General features: G+C 38.5%; 1 long non-coding RNA gene across 2 annotated transcripts in view; it reads left to right on the plus strand.

The window, feature by feature from the left end:
• Positions 1-17,914, plus strand: part of LOC102023289 — a 106,346-nt gene that overhangs the window by 72,651 nt on the left and 15,781 nt on the right. The window contains exons 5-7 of one of the 2 annotated variants that reach the window (XR_001234738.1): positions 11,743-11,855; positions 15,614-15,759; positions 16,710-16,909. This is a non-coding gene — a long non-coding RNA (uncharacterized LOC102023289). The remainder of the gene's footprint in view (positions 1-11,742; positions 11,856-15,613; positions 15,760-16,709; positions 16,910-17,914) is intronic. The other variant, XR_001234739.1, reaches the window with a different exon arrangement.

Genomic DNA, 17,914 nt, shown 5'->3' on the forward strand with positions numbered 1-17,914 from the left:
GCCGTCAGCTAACATCAAGACCAGGTTGTTCTGGGACCAAGCTAAGCAAATGACAAAAATGCAGACAATTTTAAACTGGAAAGACAGTGGAAGGTCAGTATCTGAACAAGCAACTGAGTCAGTCACTATATGAAGAAAAGGTAAAGATTATTACTAAGAGAATTCTCTTATGGTACACCTAATTTTTAAGACTGGCACAGAAGATAGAAAAACAAAAGGCACCCCAAATAATAACTGAATAATAATAATAATAATAATAATAATAGGAACTTATAGACCTGAAAGGGTAAAATTATATGACTTAGAAAAAAACCCAGATAAATGGGAGGCTGTTTTATTTAAACATCATACCTTGCCATAGTAAAACATTGGTAAAGATTTTTAGGCAGACTGTATGAATCAAATTGAGTAGTATTTGCCTGCACAGACAGGATGAATTCTATTTGAACTCCCATTTGTCTTTCTCCAAAGAAATGCTATTACTAAGACACTAAAATCCTTCCTTTAAGTTCTAGCTAAGTGGGAAGTGTAATGCAAATATTTTCAGATGAGTCAACTCCCTTTATAAATAGTTTCTTAATATTTTGACTTTCTGATGGGAGTCTGCCAAAGTAAAGGGTGTATCACAGACTCCAGAGGACAGAAGGGTTGTACTAGTATATCTTACTTTTCTAGTACTGATCAGATACCAAGCCCAACCTTAAAGTGTCAGGAATTCTATTGTTCTCTTTATGTAAATATTTTTGAATGAATTTTTTTGGTTTGTTTATTTTGTTTGTTTACGTTAGCCAAATATCCTTTCAAAATTTTTTTTAAAAACCATTTTGGCTTCATTTGTGTTCCCCTTTCACTGTTAGGCCAAATATTCATTGTTATATTCACAGTTTATTGCTCTTTTTGACAGTGGAGGTACAAAATTCTAGCTTGTTATTGGTGCCACTAGCTTTCTGCATAAATATTTAAATATACTCTTAGGGAAGACATATGGCCAGACCATCCAGGAACTCTGGCATCCCACAGGCAGCTCCACAGCAGGGCACACAACCTTGCAACAGCTTGTGCAGTTCTCTCTGATTTACTTCTCTGGGGCAAGAGTGTAGCCTTCTTATATTCCATAATCTATAATACTACTTAAAGGTACATGAGCTCAGTAAATTAATTAATAAATCAGTTTTGTTGCTCTGCATTCTCTATCACTATGAAAATCATCTTCTCTAGCAGGGAGGTTTTGACATCAGATTTGATTTTTTTACCTCATCACATGAGCCACAGTTTTCCAGATAAAAAGTCTGCTTGAGTCACTCTTGCCCTTGCACCTGCATTATTCTCAGAATATGCCTGACTATTTATATGATATCTAATATTACAGCATATGAGATGTGTAGAAACTTTTATATAAGCCATAGTCAAGCCTGAGGAGTCATTATTCATTAAACAAGAATTTATTCCCAACTAGTGCTGTTTGGGGGAGAATTATAGAGAAAACCGTTTTTCACAATCTCAAAAATTTATCATTCAGTGTTGACCAAGTTATAGTGGAGATTGATTACATTCATTTGAAAACCCATCTGTTCATACCAGATAATATTATATTTTAATAGATGTGGTTTGAAACAGACTGAAAAGTATGTTTTAAAGTTCACTTCTATTTTAATCTGTTTACAAGTTTACCATAACTCACACATATGAAACTGAATCAACTATTTGAAACAGGTCTTCTTTTCCATTACAAATAATTTATGCCTGAAAACTTCTAGGATTAGTTAAGACTGCACTAGGCTTAAAGGAATGTATATCCAGCTAGTACAATTCATGAAGACTTAGAGTAAAGAAAGAACACATATTTGAGAAGTACAAATTCTATACTATTTCAAAGGCTCAGTTAAAATATTTCATAAAGGAAATCAGGAGTCAATTCAGTGCAGTGATTTAGAGCCCTGGTATGAAAGAAGGTACAGTCCCAGCTCTCAGGAAATGACAACCTAATTAATTTTCTGAGGATATAGAAAGACTCCTAAGAATTTCTCTAGGAGTTAGCACCTCTCAGATGAAGATAAAATAACATTAATCTTATTGCCTGAATTTGGTGTGGGAATTCATTGGTTCAGCTCTAACTTGGAGACCTCAGTGTTCCTCCTAAGCTAGCTGTTTGTTTTCCTTTGGGCGCCTGCAATGGCAGTGGCGTCACCACTGCTACTAGTGCTTCTACGTGTGTTAGGGTTTAGATAAAAATGTCCCAGAAAGTCTCATGTATGTGGAAGGCGATTGGATCATGGTGTGCTATGCTCATCAGTGGATTTATTCATTGGGGCCTGGCTGGAGGTGGGTCACTGGGGGCATGACCTGGAAAGACATATTCTTGTCCCCATCTTTCCCCTTTGTTCTCTGCTTCCTAGCTGCCAGTGGTTGAAGCCACTCCCCTTCCATGTCCTACCACCATATTGTTTTTGCCCGGGAGCCAGTCAAGCATGGACTGAAACTACGAATTAAAATAAACCTCTTCCTCTTCCTTTAAGTTGTGGGTGTCAGGTATTTTGTTCCAGAGACGGGAAAGTAACTAAAACATGTCTGATGCCCTGCGGGGTGCCCAGTATCCTGCATTCTCAACCCTGCAAGATCCTTAAAGCAGTGTCTCCATTGGGCTGGTAGAACATGATGTTTTCAGCAGAATGTGAAAAATGCCCACAGCTCAACCTCTGTTGCCCTTTGTTACCTGAACTATCAAGCAGCACTACCGGTCCTACTGCTTATGCCTCTCAAAGTAATGTCAGACCCAGCCTCTGGGGCCAGGTGGGAGAGGAGATGTGTCTGCTGTTTGCTGTCTCTCTCTCTTTGCTGCCCTTGCTAAAAAATTGCTTCTCATAGGTCTCTATGCCCCACTACAAATAATCCATACAAATAGATGCCGATGGGGCTCTAGCTAACAGTTCATCAGATACAGAAACAATTCTACCTTGCAAATAAGCAGAAAGTCAGAGTAGACAGGTATAAAAATTATAGCAGAGTTCACTTACCAGTTTTCTGGGGGCACATGTAAGACAGGCACTAAGCCCAGCCCAGAGAAGTGAGAGTGGGAGCTGCAAGACTCCCTGAAAGATGGGCAATGAAGCGGAGAACCTAGGGATGAGCTAAGATTAGGAAGGCTGAGGAGCGCTGTGAGTGTACATGCAGCTAGAATAGTGTGTATGAAGGTCTAAAGGTGGGAGAAAGCACATTTACTTAGGAAGATCAAATTCTGGCCTTCTTCAAAGATCTAGTCCCAGAGTCCAAAAATCTCTTGTAAAACCCCATCCTCTGAACTTGTGATTCATCTTTTCATAATCCCCTTTTGCATTTATCACATTAAACCTTGCATTCTAATTATTTGTGAGTATATTTATCTCCCATTACTGGAAGATAAGCTCATGGTGGGTTCTGCTGAATTATTTTTCCCATCCTGCACATTAATAATCCCAATGGCTTACACGTAACAGGTGCTTAATTAAAAGCAATATGCTTGGAGTGACTGAGCACGCTTGGGCTAAGCGGACACATGCTTCATGGACGGATGGAGTGCCGTCAGTGTGTCAAGCAAGTGACGGGCAGCACACTGGTTCTTGATGAAAAGGAAAGTCCAGGTCTTTTTAAATTTTAACTTCTTGGTGTTACTGCAGCATGTATGAAATAATGATCAAAAGAGGAATCATTTAGTTCTTCAAACTCTACTTATTAATTTACTAACATTATTAAATACCTACTCATATCAGATACCATATCTTATTTTGGAATTAAACTAACTATTCATACAAAATATTATGGCATATCTGTAAAGCTGAAAAGCTAATCATAAACAATTATGTGCCTGTCACATTGATGAAGAAATTGAAATTAAGTAAACATTATAACAGAAATTTTCTTATGCTAACAAAAAGGCAAACCAGCATAGGCTGGTGGATTCTCCTTCCGCTCTGAAGGAGTATTGGAACATTCTCCAGAACTAAAATTATATACAGAATTATGGGCAAAGTAATGGCCTTGAGGTAACTCAAGTAACATGTCAGCATGCTGTAGCACTTATTTAGCTAGGAAAAAGTTTCAATGAGTCCTGAGGTAAGTCCATCTATTAAAAGAGCAAATATGACAAACAGAATAAGAACACTTTGTACAGCAGTACCTCAGTTCATGAACACTTCTGTTTGCAAACAATTTGGTTATCAAACAAAAGTGGCAAAATTTTGCTTCCATTCATAAAGTCTGTGCTGGGTGACAAAACACAAACATGGCCATTTACCTCATCAAACGCAAATGCAGCAGTCTTCCTCAAAATTGTGAAACAAATTAAGCTTGTAACCTGAGGTACTGTGTATCCCATGGAAAGTAGGAATGGTGGAAAGAATGCCAAGAAAGTATACAAAATGCAAAATATACGTTAAAATATAGCAATATTTGACCCTAAAATAGATATAAATGGGTTAATCTGGTAAATTAAAGACAGATACTCTTAAGAATTGATTTAAGACATTGAACATTTTCAAGGTACTAAATTTTAAACAGTGTCAAAGGAATGTTGGAAATAAAAGGGTGAAAAAAACCTAGTTGGTCCTGCCTAGTCACAGGTTCCACATCCATGGATTCATGGGCAGAAAATATTTGAAAAACAAATTGAATGTGTACTAAATATGTGCAGTCTTTTTCTTGTCACTGTTTTCTAAACAACAGTATAACATCTATTTAGGATTTGCACTGTGTTAGATATTAGAAGCAATCTAGAAATGGTTTGAAGTATATTGGAGAATATGTTGATGTAGGTTATGTGCAAATCCTATGCCATTTTATATAAGGTGGTTGAGCATCTGGGGATTTTGGAATCCATGAGGTGGGGAGGAATTCTGGAACAAACTGTATACTTGAGAAATGAAAGGTAGGTTAAAACCTAGGGAATATGCGGATGTTTAAAAAGCAAAATGAAAGAGTGTATTAACAATGGCTTCTAAGTTCACTTTGTGACTGTAGTGGATTGACAACTGGTGGTCAACTTATAACCCCCAGCTGAACTGAGTAAGTGTGGTGCTGGGTATGGGAGGCCCACCTGGGGACTGTTGCCAGCAGCATAAGAGGCAGTACGGGAAAAGAAGAAGGAAGGCTGTTGGGAGCAAAGAAAGGCTGTTGGGAGCTGGCAGAAGCTGTAAGGAGCTGCTGGTTCTTTTGGAGGAGCTTGTCCTGCTGCCTTTCCTGATGAACTTGGCTGTTTTCATCTTCTGAGGAGCCTGGGACCTCATTGGCACTGAGAATGGCTTTGGTTCACTTTGGGGGAGCTCTGGTCCTCACTCTGAGCATCACTTCGTGGCCCCCGAGGGGAGGATGGTGCATTGCCAGTCTCCTGGAGAAGCTTGTCATGTTGGTTTTCCTGATGGGAACTCGGCCATCCTGATCATCTGAGGAGCTTGGGCTCTTTTGCTGAGGATGGCTGTGGTACTTTTTGCGGGAGCTCTGGTCTTTACTTTGGCCATTGTTTCCCAGCTTCAGTGCAGATCCCTCAGCCTGTTAGCACAGATCCTTCATCCCACTGGCACAGACTTTCCAGATTCCTCCACGGACCTTTGGGCCTTCCCAGCACAGATCCGTGAAACAGGCCTGCATGTTATGGGCTCTAGGTCTCTGCCTGGGAGGCATTGTTAAAAGCTCTAGGTCTTCAGCTGGACTCGTGCAGGACATTATTGTGGGATCCAGGCCCTTGGCTGGATTCTTTGGTCTCTAGCATGTAGACAGATTTCCTGTACTCTCTTGTATATGATTCTTTGGGAGACTATTACAAATAATTTTATAAAATATGTGTCCTGTATTATATTGTTTCTTCTTGCAATAAGCCTCAGAACCAAGACAGTGACCCTCTTTGGTTGCTTCCACTTCTGTTCCTACCTGTCCTCCAGAGATAACCAGATCGATTACCTTACAGTTCATGTCTATTGGATATGCACACAGATCTTCTTCTCACAGGTTGACAAGGCTACACTTCAGGTGTCTTTGGCTGGGCTGCATTCTCATCAAAGGGTCAGCTGAGGAAAGATCTACCTCCACCCACCCAAGATTGTTGGCAGAATTCATCTTTTGGTGGTTTAAGGATTGAGGTTCTGGGCTTTTGCTGGCCAGAAGTTTGGGTATACTCCTGGTGCTTGAAAGTTTCTTACCTATAGATTGTATCATGTACTCTCAGGATCTTACTTCAGAGCTGGTAGAATGTCTTGCTTCCATCTGCTAAGAGGTATCTTATATAATGAAGCATGACTGTATATGACACCTCCTTATCTTTGTAATACTCTATTGGTTAGAAACCTGCACTGAAAGAGGAGGTTACACTAGTGTGCCACCTTAGAGTGTGTCCACAGTTTACACTGGTTTTGAATTTTATAAGTGGAACCATCCAATATATATTACCATGCAATCTGCTTTTCTAACACATAATTATTTTGATTCATTTATGTTCATTGTCCCACTGTAGTTATCCTTTTTGTCATTATGTAAGTCTATTGTAGGACTGTCACAAAACTGATTCTCATTGTACTACTGACAGTTTCTCCTATTTCCATTTTTTGCTGTTATAAAAATATTGCTATGAGCATTTTTATTTGTATTCCTAGTGTAAATGTGTAAACATTTTTCAAGGATTATAATCCATTCTTTACACAGTGGCCAAAGTAAGTGACTTTAAAGAAACATAAATCAGTTTAAAACTTTCCAGTGATGTCTCTTTGTACTTGGAATGAAATCCAAACTCCTTGCATTGTTCACATGGACTCCACCCATGTCTCTGACTTCAGCTTGGATTAATCTGACTTTAGGCCTCTGTGTTCCACACTGCATTTTCACTTTTTCAAAATATTCAAAGTTTTTCATTTACTTTCGGGATAGGGCCTTCTTACCCTTTCACTAGGATGCTCTTCCTGCAGCCCTTGAAATCCAGCTCCATTTTATCAGCACACTCAGCTCAGCCCCCACCCAAGGGCCTCCCTGGCCACTAAGGCCAAAGCAGCTTCTCACTGTCAGTCAGGTGACTCTTTAGATTCTTTTCAAAGAACGTATCAAAATGATATTCTCTTCTTTAATTCACTGATGTCCATCAAGGTGTTTATCTTACTTTGAATGTAAGTATCTTGAGAGCAAGGACCTCTTCTTTGTACTGATCAGTATATCCACAATGCCTAGCTGAGTGTCTGACACCTATGAATGTTTTCTCAAAAATTGTAGCAAATGAATAAAGAATTGCTATGTGAGGATTTGGAAAAGCCAGAAGGCATGAAGAAGAGGGAGTGGGAACCACTTTCTGCAGACTGTGGGTGGGCTCAAAGGATCTTTTTGGACAGTGTGAATTCTGAGCTGGGAAGGACTGATACAGCAATGCTGCATGAACAAGTCTGGGCAAGTGTTGGGAAAGTCTGTCTTTGCAGGCCAGTCACTTGACATTTAGTTGTTGACAGGCTTCCTGGCTCACTAATTAGAACTGTAAAATTTCAGGTGAATGACAGTGGCTTAAACATTAATTCTGTTTTTTGCAGCTGCAATCACTGGGCAGCTAATGTTATAATTGATGGACGCTGCCAGTTGCTGAGATAGATGGAAATTAATACTTAAATTGCCATTGTTAGAGGTCATAATCACATTTTCAGTTGCATCCAAGAATGGTTTTTATATTGCCTCAATCAATAAAACTCTAATATAATTTTTGGGCACACAAACATACATTAATACTTTGGGGATGGAATGTTATAAATATATATGTGTGTGTATGTATGCATTAAATTTTAAATTTTAATCTATAAGTACAGTCAAGTTCTAATCATCCTCCAGCACATCGTCCTTTAGGTAAATCACAAGGAAAATAAAGCTGCTAAACAGATAAATCCTCAAAAATGATTGATTCAGTAAAGGATTTTGATTTTATCTTAGGATTCTTATAGTTATTGAATATATATATATGTAGTTATAAAAATACATGCTTCACCATATTGTAAAGGAAATTAAACTTTTGGAACCCATTTATAATGAAGCATAACTAACTAATTGATCCTGTATTGGCAAAACCGAAGCTAGTCTCTTGCGGTGCTATGCTGTTGTGGTGGTCAGGGATTTCTGAAATGAAATGTAACGCCACATCGCAGCTTTACTTTAAAACAATGATTATTCTAGTGAATAAAAATATGAGTTGGGAAGAAGTCATGTATTTTCTCTTTTTAGTTCTCTTCATACAATTGTGCCTATTTTTTCTTTGTTTTTTTTTATAGGCTTGTTATCTTGGGCCTTTATTCTTACTTAACACCATAACTCTAGATTCTGTGTCCCAGAAATTCCATCTTCAGTGCTCTGTGCAATGCTTGAGGATAAGTGTCTTTTCATATTGACTGTAATGCATAGTCAAAGTTGAAACCGTATTTTACACCAGCTCCTTGGGTTCATTCGCTCTCATAATTTGAATAACCATGGTATATCTCTGGAATAGGGATTATCCTCTATGATTTTACTTGAGCTTCACATCTAAACATGTAAATACCTGCTTTTCCTTCCTTCTTGGATGCCTCCGCGTGCCAGTGCAGAGCTCCTCAACCACCAAGCCGCCTCACCCTTTCTGTATTTTCTGTCTGGCGTCTCTCCTTTGCTTTCCCTCTCCTACTGTATTCAATTATTTAACAGTCTGACAATTCACCCCCTAAATGTGTCAAAATCTTTTCTTTTATTCTCACCTGCATTAATCTTTTTTTTAGCTAAAGTGTTCCTGTTTTAGCTTGCTTTAGATATCAATGATTTTTCTTGTTCATATCCTCTTTTTTATGAATCAGACCTACCCACATTGTCTCTGTGGGTGATCAATTTAAAATGCTAATTTAACCACACCATTCACAGTCAAAATTCTTCAATAGCACTTCATCTTTACTGGATCAAGCCCAAATGTTTTAGCAAGGGTTACTAAAGTAATTCCATGAGTCTTTTATGTCTCTCTTTCTTTTTTTTTTTTTAATATTTTAAAGAGAAAAAGATGGAAAAAGAAGTAAAAATGATACAGAGTTTCAAAACAGGACAATAAAAACTTAACAATGGTTAATGTATTGCATATTGTTGTCTTCAAAGTATTTGCTCAGATTAAAAAATGTAGGCATGAAAAATTAATCAACCAATGTAAGCACAAACCAATCTTTGCAATGGACTACAAGAAATTAGTAGTATAATTATGTTAGCTGTCTTGTATTTTATATATATATATATATATTATTTTATTTTCCCTTTCTTGTTTTCTCATCTCCCCCATCCCAGTTGTTCTTCCCTTTTAAGCAGTTTCTTTCCCTTTCTCAATATCCATTGCAGATTTTGTATCTTATTTACTCTTTTAGTTTCTTACACTAAGGAGACAAGATTATGTTTATACATGTGAGTGTGATTTATTTCACTTATGAATATAATCTCTAGTTGCATCTATTTACCCATAAAAGCCTTAAGTTGATCCTTCTTTATAGCTCAGCAGTACTTTGTTATAGAAAAATACCACATCTTTTCTATACATTCCTCGGTTGATGGGCGTTTGGGTTGTTTCCAAGATTTAGCTATGACAAATTGTGCTGCTATAAACATGGGTGCACATGTATCACTGTGGTATGATGTTTTTAATTCTTCTGGGAAGATACCCAGAAAAAGAATAGCTGGGTTAAATGGGACTTCCAATCCTAGTTTTATGAGGAATCTCCACACTGACTTCCACAATGGTTTTACCATCTATACTCCTACCAAGGGTGAAGTGTTCCTTCAACAGCCCCAACAGCATTTGTTATTAGTTAATTTCTTGATGCTGACAATTTTTTCTGGGGTGAGACGGAAGATCAGTGTTGTTTTAATTTGCATTTCTCTAATGACTAATGATGTGGAACATTTTTTCATGTACCTATTTGCCATTGGTATTCATCTGAGAAGTGTGTATTCATCTCAGATGCCCATTTTTGGATTGGGTCTTTGAATTTGGGGGGCCTGATTTTTTTCAATTCTGTATATGTTCTAGGTAGAAGTCCTTTGTCTGAGGGACTGTTGGTTAAAATTTTTTCCCACTCTGTGGATTTTCTACTTACTTTTTTGGTGATTTTTTTTTTTTTTGATGTGCAGAAACTTTTTAATAGGATGAGATCTCAGTTTTTGATTCTTTGAAATATTTCCCTGCAGTTTGGTTTTTGTTCATGAACTCTGTGCCTACTCCTGTGTCTTCTAGATCTCTACATACTTTCTCATCCAGTAGATTTAGTGTTTCTTTTTTAATATTTAGATCTTTGATCCATTTTGACTTTAGTGTATGGTGATAGACATGGGTCTACCTTTAGTCTTGGGCATGTGGAAAGCCAGCTTTTCCAGCACCATTTGTTAAAGAGGCTATCTTTCTTCCAGGGAACATGCTTGGCCTCTGTCAAAGATAGGGTGGCTGAGTGTGTTTGTAGTTGTGTCTGCATTTTCTAATCTGTTCCATTGGTCCTCAGCTCTATGTCTCTTTTTTTTATTAGCTGATTCTACATGTGTTTCATATTAGAATCTAGGATTTCAAACTGCTAGTTGCCCCAAAATATCAATTTCTCTTGATTCTTCATGCTTTTGTTCATGCATTTATTTGCCTAAAATTGTCGTTTTCTTTTTAAAGGAACCTAGCTCTTAATCATTTCAACCACTTAACTGAAAGGTTTTTACAAAAAGTCCACTTTGACCTGTCAGACTTAGTTAAATGAACTCCTCTCCTAACACTTCAGGAATTCCCTTGTAGGATTAGCCCTGTTAAACTTAAAGTATTTGTTTATCTGCTTCACCAAAATGTAAATAGAAATTCTCCCTCTCATCATCTTCGTATTCTCAGTGCCTGTCTGGTACCCTCTCTCTGGAAGTCAGGAAGCTATAAATGCACACTTTTTGAATGGAAATTACTGATAGTTTCACTAAATCACTGTATATCTTCTTTTAGACCCTGAAAAGTAATGAAGGTGTTTTCCTTGCTCTGAAATGGGTTGATGAATTATTGATATAAGTTTTTGATCATTTTATGTGAAGTTATTTTAGAAAACATCAGGTAACATTAGTTTGAAAAAACATTTTATTTTCAAAGTGTTCTCTCCTTGATAATCCCTGTAAGGCATTCCTAGTGAGTTTATGTGTGATGCTTTCCTTATCTACTGCCTAATTGCCTTCTTCCTCTTTGCATAGTCAATTCTTGATTACCCATGGTCATGGTAGAAAGGGAGAGCATGGATAATCTAAAAATCTCATTTGCATCAACTGCCTGTGTCACCAAGCCTTGTGCCAGAGGCAGTAATGAGTGCAGCAATGCTGGTGGAGGTGCAGATGAGCTATGAAATGGCAAAAGCTCAGGCTGCCAAAGATACAGAAAATGAAAAGCTATGAACAATACACATCTTGATAGTTGTAAAATAGCATGGAATTGGCTATACTTTAATGATGAAAACTTAGTTTTTGTGACTGATAATGAAAAAGACTGATAACTTCTGCTTGGTAAGAATGTCAGGACTTGTCTAACTCAAAAGTAAATGGTTGCATGCGTGCCACTATATCAGCCGGACTGAACAGGTCTGGCTGTCCTTAAATCCTGTGAACACCTGCTCTTATATTCTGAGCACATAGACATTTAGGGAACATCATACTTCATTCTAAACTTTAGGGACAGTTTTAGGCAGCTGTGTTGGTGAAAGTGTTATATCTCTAAACGCTTACCAAATTGCTGCCTTATTTCAGTGCAATTGATAAGGAACTTCCAAAATACTCTAGAAGCAACTGGAGCTTTCAATCCACATATACATACTTTCGATGGCTGCAACTCATGGAGACGGGAGAAATCTTCAAACTTGGTAAGGCAAACTCTCTGTATGAGTCCTCATTCTCCACAGAACAAAACAAAACAGAGCCAGTAGGGTGTGTGTGTGTGTGTGTGTGTGTGTGTGTGTGTGTGTATGTGTGTGTGTATTTGTGTAGACCTCTGTTGTAAGGAATTGATGCACATTGTTATGGTGGCTAGCAAACCTAGGATCATCAGGATAGGCTGGCAGGCTGGAGATATAGGAAGAGCTGCTGTTATAGTAGTTCAAGTGTAAAGGTGGAAGATTTCCCTTTACTCAGAAGAAGTCAATCTTTGTTCTGTTCAGACTTTCAGTTGGTTGGATGATGTCCATCCACAGTGGGAAGGGAAATGATCTGTTTTTAACTTCAACAGAATAGCTCTCACAGAAACACTCAGAAGTGTTTGGGCACTCTGGCTCGGCCAACTTAACCTATATCAATAACTATCACGCTCTTTTCTGTTAGGTGATTAAGGGAACTCAGGAAAGTGAAATAACTGGCTGGTATTTAAGTCAGTCTCCTATCCAAATCTTCTGGTTTCTTCATTGGTGCTTCTTCTATTGTACAACACTAATTTCCCACAACAGTGACAATAAGAAGAAAAGAGGAGAATTTAGTTCAGAAATAAATGGCTCAGGAAAAAATTCCAGTGTGTTTCATTTATAAAAGTCTGTTACACGGGATTCTCAATAACATTTCAGAATACAGTATCTAGTATATTTGGTACCTATACAAATTGACAATAGCAAGTTCCTCAGCTTTTTGTTTAAATAAAAGTTGTATTGAGATGTGTTACATACCATAAACACCCTTTCTATGTATACAGTACTCCGTGTGTGTATGTGTGTGTGTGTGTGTGTGTGTGTGTGTGTGTGTGTGTGTGTTTCTGGAGACTGAACCCAGGGACCCAGATACACTGCCACTGACTATACCTACAGACTTTTTTGTTGCTTTAAATTTTGAAACCAGGTCTTGCTAAATTGCCTAGACTAGACTCAAACTTTTGTCCTGCTTACCTCAGGTTTGCAAGTGTCTGGGAAATACAGGCATATACCATTGCATTCAATGTTTTTAGATAAAGTCACAAACTTTTAGAAAACTCACCATTTCCAGGATGATTGTATGAGTCCTGAAAAAAGTGTCACTCCACTCCATTCCCCGGAAATCACTAATATATTCTCCATCGCCACATATTTTTTAGCTATTATGAATAATGCTGCTGTGAACATCTGTCAATAAATTACTGTGCAAACATATGTATTTAATTTTCTGGGGTATATACTTAAAGGTGGAGTTGCTGGGTCATGTAAAAACTTTTATATTTAAGTTTTGAGGCGCTGTCAGACTTTTCCACTGCAGTTGTTCACTTTTACACTCCCAATGATATATGGTATTCCGGTCTCTGTATGTCCTTATCAACACTTGTTATGGTCTGTCCTTTTGATTACAGCCATTGTTTTATGTGAGAAATAGTGTCTTATTAAGATTTGTATTTGTATTTCCCAATGTCTGATGATTTCGAGCACCTTTTTATTACTTATTGGCCATTGATATATCTTCTTTGCAGAAATGTTTACTCAAATCTTTTGCCTATTTTTTAAATTCAGTACCTTAAAGGAAGTAAATTGTAAGAGTTATTCATATGTGTTAGCCACAACTGTGTTATCAGATATATGATTTGCAAATATGTTCTTTCATTCTGTGCATTTTCTTTCCACCATAATGACCATAATGAAGTCTCTGTTGAAGTAAAAGTTTTTAATTTCAATGAAGTCTAATGATCTATTTCTCTATTTTAGTTGTGTTTCTGGTGTCATATATGAGATGCCTAATCCAAGGTTACAGAGATTTATGTTTTCTTCTAAAAGTTTTATACTTTTAATTCCTATGTTTATTGTTTGATACATTCTGAGGTATTTTTTGGTCCATATTGTAAAACAAGGGTTCAATTTCATTCTTTTGCAAGTGGATATCTACTTGGTACAGCATTATTTGTTTAAAAAAAAAATCTTTCCCATTCAGGGATCTCAGAATCCTAGTCAAAAATTTATTGACCTTAAGTGTAAGGGATGATTTTTGATCTAAATTATATTATATTGGTTTATGTGATTATCCTTTTGACAGTAGCAGACTGTTTTGATTACTGTAGCTTTGTAGTAAGTTTCCAAATTAGGAAGTGTGAGTCTTCCACATTTTCTCTTTGCAGTGTTGTTTTGGCTGTTTAGAGTTTTTTGTGTTTCCATATGAACTTAGGATCAATGTGTTGGTGCTGCAAAACAGTGGGCAGGCATATTGGTAGGCATTACACTGAATTTGTAGATTGGGTTGGGAATTATTCCCAAGTTAACAGTATAAAAATCTCCAGTCTATGAGCGCAGAGTATCTTTCCTTTTATTTAGTCCTTCCTTAGTTTTCTTCAGTAGCATTTTATAGTTTTAGCATGAGTGCCTTACACTTTTTTGATGAATTTATTTCTATGTTTCTCTTTTTTATGTTATCATAAGTGGATTTTCTTATTCTTACAGAGTGTTTAAATGCTAGCATGTAGAAACACAGTGATTTTTTACCGTTGACTTTGTATCTATGCTGCTCACTCACACTGCCATGTAGTTTGAAAAGTCTATGGGTGGGGAATGGTAGCCTCCTGTCCAGTGGAGAATCCCAAAGAAAGAGAGCCTGAGCATGCTCTGCACGTGAGAGTTAAATTCTGGAGACTAAATGGCTTTGCTTAATGAAGTTGAAGGCCTTAGCATGGTCAGCTGCAGTTGGGGAAGAGGAGATGTAAAAGTTGAGGATACTCTTGAAAGGGTGGACCAGTACTTGAGGTGATAAGCGAGTACTAAACAGAAGAAAAGACAAAGAATTGATTGTAAGGTGTCATGTTAAATTTTTGTGCTGTGCACATGTACTCCTTGATTGTAACTAATCTTGTTTTATGACTTTTGAAACAAGGTTTTTCAGTCTATAGTCCAGGTTTGCCTGAATTCTCTATGTAGCCCAGGCTGAGCTCACACTTGCAATAGTCCTGAGTGCTGCGATTACAGACATGCACTACTGCACCTGTCCGATTATAACTAATCTTTATTCAGCACCTGTAACACAGTTGTGTATGCTTTCCATTTGACAAAGAGGAGATTGATTCTTGAATGGGATCATAACTTGGGATCATAGGAAAATTAATCAGGCATAGCAAAAGAATGAACTGCTCTGGTTAATCTTATTCTATTTAAATAAGAGAGTTGCCATTAGGTTATTTAGTTTACTGATTTCCAAAGAGCTGGAATATTACAAAATGTATTTACACTAAACTTTTCCTGAACTGAAAGAGTAACAATGCAAAGTGTCTATTACAAGAAAGAGGAGGAAAAAGACAGAGAAGGAAATGCACCAGAGGAAGCATTTTAGACTGTTACACACTAACATTATAATGCAGATTCATCTGTGAAGGAAGGACTGTTATTAGCATCATCCCCTCTCAGTGATGAGAAAAAAGTCAGCGGGATTTAAAATTGCTTATGATAGTGCTGCTAGCCAGCAGGCAGTAAAATCAGGTCACTGATACCAAAGTCCTTATTTCCACTCTCTTGTGTTCACATATTAGCTGTTCTCACATAAAGAATACACCAGTTAACAGCACAGTGACCCTGGAAAGGAATGGACTTTGGGATCTTAGATATGTGAGCTGGCAAAGTGCCCTGTCTTTCCCAAGTCTTAGTTTACATGGTTGTACAACGGGGGTCCTAATATCATACCTTGACTCTTGTTTCAGGGTTTGAACCAGAAGAGTGACTGTGAAAGGGCTTTACAAAAATACGAAGGCTGGCAGAAGGAATAGTGAAGCAGAGGCAGAATGAGTATCACTCTCTCAGCCTGTCACTGGGCCATGGTTACAAGTTATTTGTCTTTATATGAAAGGTATGTGCTGGTGTTAGCGCCTGGAGAGTTTCAGTTCAAAAAATGCTGACTGACAGGGGTTTACCCCAGGTCTTCCTGCAGAATAAAAGCCTTCAGGAGCACGTTATAGTTCAGCTCTGTCCAGACTCTGTATTTAAAGATGCATGATGGGAAGACAGCTGGTGAGGCTGTGCTTGACTGGGAGTCTGGCAAACTGCTTAGTATCCTCCTGAACAAGGGATGGAAAGATCTTGTGGCATGTTTGGTCTGGGGTCTGCAGGAGATGGGAAAGATTGCCCTATCTGTTATATTTATTGGAGATATTATTATTTGTTTTATGCCGTGTGGAAGGAGGGCCAGAGCTATAATCTATTGATCATTTAGTTTTATGAAGTTCTCAAATGGGTGATCTGGTATTTTTCTGACAGAGAGGCTATGGTTCCTGAACACCAGTAATAAGGTTGTCATGTAATTTTCTTCTCGGTCTTTTTATTGCTTTTTATCTCTTTGCTGATATTGCCTCTCCCCATCCTCACCTCCCCGCTTGCAACTGACTTTTGATTTTATTTTTTTCTCCTAGGGTTATATTTAGGATAAGCTTGATTTATTCTACAGAACTTGTCCTATGTGTTTAAGAAATTGCCCATCTTAGCTTTCCGTGTTTTATCCTGAGATGCTGTCTGCTTGCTACAGTCAGTATTGTGAAGTTGTAGTAAACTGGAGTTTAACTGGGGGAGAAATAGGTCAGGGAAGCAGAGACCAAATGTTCATTTTGCAGCCACAGTGTGAGCAGATGGATAACAGAATGAGGTTCCCCTCCTTGTGGGCCTTGGTTTTCCATGAACTCTTTCAGGATTTCCTGAGATTCATGTTCCTTCAAGATCCCCACGTGCTGGGAACAGACAAACACAGAGGACGGTGTCTTTCTAACAAAAGGACTAAGGTTATTACCCTCATGCTTGCGCTCTTAGGCAGAGAATAAACAATGAGAAACATCCTCTCTTCGCCTTACTTATCTAGGAATGTGCTAAAGAATACAGAATCCCATTGGAAATCCTGCTATAAAGCTCTGCTTTCCACTAATGACAAATGAGTTGTATCACCCAGTTGTCACCAGTGGCCACCATCTAGATAAAACTCCATTTTGCCTTCATGCCAGGCAATCAATCAGGTAAGGCGATTCCAAGTCATTCCTAGGTTAGTTTATGCCTTTTCTTCCAAGCAGCACCAAGTTAAGGGAGAGAAACTGTTGAAAAACAAAAACAAAAAGCTATGTGCAGCCTTAAAGACTATACTGGAATGTGTGTAAAGACAGCAGAAAAATTAGTGTTGGCAGCCCGCGCCCAGGCTAGTGAAGAGTTAAGTGCTGAGTGACGGTGGGAGGCTAGCGTTAGAGCTAGGGAACAACTGCCTAATGTCTTTCCACTGGGCTGCTTAGCAAAGCTTCATTATGACTGTAATTGTGTGCTTGCACAGGCACACCACACGGAGGGAACGCTCACAGTAAAGGTATGATTGTATTGCCCGCTGCCATGCCAATTACTGGATATTAATGGCAGGATGGCATGCATATGCCGGAGCTGGGAAGCAGAAGGTTAATAGATGAACAGCACCAGAAGAGCCCATTTATCAGTTTCTATTTATCTCTCCTTGGGAGGTGGCAGGTTTACAGTAAATACCTTCTGTCCTCCTAATTTCCTAATGATGGGGATAATGATGGAGAATGGTGAAGTCATTAACTGGGACAGGCTCTGTGCATCACTCTGTCAACCGCATCTCCCCAAGACCTGCAATGAGAAGTGATGGGGCCCAGCTGTTCACTAGAACCCAAGCCCCTCCTGCAGCCCCTTCCACCCTCCACTGCAGGCTGGGAAAACGGCTCCCCAGGTGAGAAGGGAGGCCCGGAGGACAGTGGAGAATGGGAGAAGGGGTGCAGGACTCTCCGCACAGAAAGACGGCTTTTCCCCTTGCCCAGAACCTGGAAGAAGCAACCTTTACACACGCTGGAATGTATCTCAGAGATGCCAGGGCTGCCATGACGTGGAGGTGGAATTGGATAATGAGTCAGAAATGGAAGTGAGTGTGCTAGGACAGGGAATGTTGGCAGATTCTACCCAACGTTCCTTCCAAAAGCTGGGAGGAATTTAAATAATATATGATCCACTTCCTGACCTCA

This window comes from Chinchilla lanigera, unplaced genomic scaffold (assembly GCF_000276665.1).
Source record: "Chinchilla lanigera isolate Chin_1 unplaced genomic scaffold, ChiLan1.0 scaffold00032, whole genome shotgun sequence".
Taxonomy (NCBI): Eukaryota; Metazoa; Chordata; class Mammalia; order Rodentia; family Chinchillidae; genus Chinchilla; species Chinchilla lanigera.